The sequence below is a fragment of the Carassius auratus genome, chromosome 23, assembly GCF_003368295.1.
Source record: "Carassius auratus strain Wakin chromosome 23, ASM336829v1, whole genome shotgun sequence".
NCBI lineage: Eukaryota > Metazoa > Chordata > Actinopteri > Cypriniformes > Cyprinidae > Carassius > Carassius auratus.
Genome location: NC_039265.1, coordinates 4,284,273 through 4,288,896, shown reverse-complemented (window position 1 = coordinate 4,288,896; position 4,624 = coordinate 4,284,273).

The window sequence follows — 4,624 nt, the reverse complement described above, 5'->3', positions numbered from 1 at the left end:
GGGAAAAATTAGCGGTACTGATTCTGTATTAAACCTTATTTTGTCCAGAGCTAATGCATCACCATTGTTAATCAAGAGACAATAGTAATAGTTTAGTGCATAGATGCTATCCCACAATATCAGCAAAAGTTGAATAGCACACTATTGGTAGTCTATGACTAATGGTACATATGGTCATCAGTGTTCTTAGTAAATGGTTTCATCGGTAGTATGCTGTATTTGCTGAGAACATCAGTGAAAGCTTGTTAAAAAATCTGTTTAAAAACTTTGGTGGCAGATAAGACAACATATTACATATTCAAACTTGGCCATGCTACTGTTTCGTCTATTGAGGTGGTCATAAGATGTTGCTAAAAAGAACATTATTTTCTGTAATGAAATGTGTTTCTGCAGTTAAAGATAAAAAAAAAAAAAACATTATTTTCCACATACTGTACATTATTTTTTCTCCTTTATGCCCCGCCTTCTGAAATGTTTTTTTTTTTTTTTAAGTTCTGAAAATCAGTGTGTGCTCTGATTGGCCAGCTATCCAGTGCATTGTGATTGGACGATTGCCTCAAGAATGTTACGCCCCTCACCATACTGTGATGACGTGTGTCCCAGCACGACAAGAAAATAAAAATAAAAAAGATAAGCAAGGCATTTGTTTCATCCAGTGGGGACATAAAAACCCGTTATAATGACCTACACGTCTTATCATGTCTTACATGTCTTATTAAGCGATGCATTGTGTATCACGCTGTGTAAACATAATTCGGTGTCTGCATTTGTTCGAATGATCATACTTACATACCGCGAGTCAGAAGCCCCAGACGGTGGTTGCAAATAAAGATGTTTAGAAGTATAGTATGCATATTTGGTGTGCTGCCCAGTGAGGGAGCTCCAAGCTCGGTATCAGCCCGAATGCTGAGCGCTCCCTCCACTAGAATTGGTCAATGGTGAGGAGTCGGGGTCTTGAAGGGATGCTGAAGACTAGAGAGCATGAAGGTAAGGCTGCTATGATTAAAGAAGTTCTCTCTCGTGGTGGTTGGGTAGATGATGTGATTACTGATGGTGAATTGACCACCTTGATTATCTGCGTGTGCTTCTCCCTCAATGTGTTAATAAGAGATCAGGTTGTAGGCTACGGTCACAGGAAAACAGTCCTTATCCTCCGTAAAATGCATTGCACACATACAGTATTTGGGTTAAACTGTTCCAGAAAAGTGTTGTAAATACAACTTAACCACTGATTAGTTGTGTCCTCTTTTGGAAGGCCAAATATAGTTTTGCTTTCACAACCAAACACACAGTATCTCCACGACATGGCGCCAGTGATAACAGCAAGAATAAAAGTTACACCTGTCTTTGAGTGAACATTTGAGAGGCGTTATGCAAATCTTCACACATCGTGACATAGACATGTGGGGGTGTGTACAAACAAGCCGTTTTAGGGGTTGTGGATGAGTCTTGACTTTGATAAAGAATATCTCTTTGGATTTACAGTTTTTTTCAATCGCTAACAAGCGCTTAACCATACTTCAGATACTTTTTCTAAACTCTTAACACAGACTCACACCTACAAAACACAATTGGCCAAATGGATAATTTCCTTCTCAAAAACACATTTTGTTAAATATATACTAAATCTTCATTTCAAAATAGAACACATCTTTCTCTGCACACACCAACTTTACCAAAACACTGGAAATCTGACTCAAAATTAAATTATTCTGTCAAAGAATAACACTTGTTTTCACCTCAAAAGGTACATGCAGTCAATCAAAGTACACCAGGTTTCAAAATACTGGCTATTGTTGACATTACAAAAACTGCATAGACTTTTCAGTCTCAGTTTTACAGGTATTTGCATGCAGAACATGCAATTCACTGTTTTACACTGAATTTCTTGGTTAGGAACTGCATGTCCAAAAGCTATTTTTTTCCTTTACTGTTTACTGCAGGAGGTACAGTAGAAACACGGTATGATAGAACAGAAAAGGTTTGACAGTATTGCTTACAGTGAAAAAAATATCCATAAAACACATAAGAGCATTCTGAACAAAAAAACAACAACAGCAAAAAGGCCAGAATAAAAAAAAAGGGCGGGGGGGGGGCGGGGGTGGGGGCTCCTCTCACTGCTCCTGCTCCTCTCACTGCTCCTCGCACTGCTCCTGCTTCTCTCACTTCTCCTCACACTGCTCATCTCACTGCTCCTGCTCCTCTCACTGCTACTGCTCCTCTCACTGCTCAACTCACTGCTCCTGCTCCTCTCACTGCTCCTGCTTCTCTCACTGCTCATCTCACTGCTCCTGCTCCTCTCACTGCTCCTGCTCCTCTCACTGCTCCTGCTTCTCTCACTGCTCATCTCACTGCTCCTGCTCCTCTCACTGCTCCTGCTTCTCTCACTGCTCCTCTCACTGCTCCTCGCACTGCTCCTGCTTCTCTCACTTCTCCTCACACTGCTCCTCTCACTGCTCCTGCTCCTCTCACTGCTCCTCCCACTGCTCCTGCTTCTCTCACTGCTCCTCTCACTGCTCATCTCACTGCTCCTGCTCCTCTCACTGCTCCTCTCACTGCTCCTGCTCCTCTCACTGCTCATCTCACTGCTCCTGCTCCTCTCACTGCTCCTGCTTCTCTCACTGCTCCTCTCACTGCTACTGCTCCTCTCACTGCTCATCTCACTGCTCCTGCTCCTCTCACTGCTCCTGCTTCTCTCACTGCTCATCTCACTGCTCCTGCTCCTCTCACTGCTCCTCTCACTGCTCCTGCTCCTCTCACTGCTCCTCTCACTGCTCCTGCTTCTCTCACTGCTCCTCTCACTGCTACTGCTCCTCTCACTGCTCATCTCACTGCTCCTGCTCCTCTCACTGCTCCTGCTTCTCTCACTGCTCATCTCACTGCTCCTGCTCCTCTCACTGCTCCTGCTCCTCTCACTGCTCCTGCTTCTCTCACTGCTCATCTCACTGCTCCTGCTCCTCTCACTGCTCCTGCTTCTCTCACTGCTCCTCTCACTGCTCCTCGCACTGCTCCTGCTTCTCTCACTTCTCCTCACACTGCTCCTCTCACTGCTCCTGCTCCTCTCACTGCTCCTCCCACTGCTCCTGCTTCTCTCACTGCTCCTCTCACTGCTCATCTCACTGCTCCTGCTCCTCTCACTGCTCCTCTCACTGCTCCTGCTCCTCTCACTGCTCATCTCACTGCTCCTGCTCCTCTCACTGCTCCTCTCACTGCTCCTGCTTCTCTCACTGCTCCTCTCACTGCTACTGCTCCTCTCACTGCTCATCTCACTGCTCCTGCTCCTCTCACTGCTCCTGCTTCTCTCACTGCTCATCTCACTGCTCCTGCTCCTCTCACTGCTCCTCTCACTGCTCCTGCTCCTCTCACTGCTCCTCTCACTGCTCCTGCTTCTCTCACTGCTCCTCTCACTGCTACTGCTCCTCTCACTGCTCATCTCACTGCTCCTGCTCCTCTCACTGCTCCTGCTCCTCTCACTGCTCCTCTCACTGCTCCTGCTTCTCTCACTGCTCATCTCACTGCTCCTGCTCCTCTCACTGCTCCTGCTTCTCTCACTTCTCCTCTCACTGCTCCTGCTCCTCTCACTGCTCCTCTCACTGCTCCTGCTTCTCTCACTGCTCATCTCACTGCTCCTGCTCCTCTCACTGCTCCTGCTTCTCTCACTTCTCCTCTCACTGCTCCTCTCACTGCTCCTGCTCCTCTCACTGCCCCTGCTCCTCTCACTGCTCATCTCACTGCTCCTGCTCCTCTCACTGCTCCTCTCACTGCTCCTGCTTCTCTCACTGCTCCTCTCACTGCTACTGCTCCTCTCACTGCTCATCTCACTGCTCCTGCTCCTCTCACTGCTCCTGCTTCTCTCACTTCTCCTCTCACTGCTCCTGCTCCTCTCACTGCATATCTCACTGGGCCTGCTCTTCTCCCTGGGCCCCTTGCTCTTACTCTTCCTCGTCCATACATTACAGTGTTTGTCTTTTCTGTTTCCAAAAATATCACTCTTCAAAGTCCTCCCTTTATTGTATAAGTGTCAATGTAATAGAAAAAAATAAGCCCTGCCATTGAGTCTAAGCCAGATTGGAATCAGTTGTGGTTGGCCCAATTTACACAAAATAAATCAGCTAAGATATATTGTTTTTGAACTGATATCATTGCAGAAGCAGAGGTTTTTATACTGTATCTAAGGTTTGGAACATTGTTTTTGCTATTGTGGGATGTTGTGTGTTAACATTTGTAAATACTACAAAAACGATCCATAATTTTGTTGGGAGGTATAGCTTGTCTGTTCAGAAAATGTAAGCATTGTGGAAATGTGTTCAATGAATCCATATTGTGTGAAAACGACATGAAATGTGTGAATGGTATGGCCACAATAGACAGATGCTGTGCTAATTGTGTTTAGAGTTTTGAAAATGTGACAACTGCTTGGACAAATGCTTGTTAGCGACTGAAAAAAACTGTAACACTTTTAGTCTTTGCAACATTACAGATCTTTTTTATGCAGCAAGAGCTTGTAACACTCCAAAGAGAAATACATTTTTTTAATTGAATCATATGACCCCTTTAATTCAACCATCATGCTGGTTTACCAGAAACAGACCAATGATAAAAGCATATGATGCAAACCTCAGGA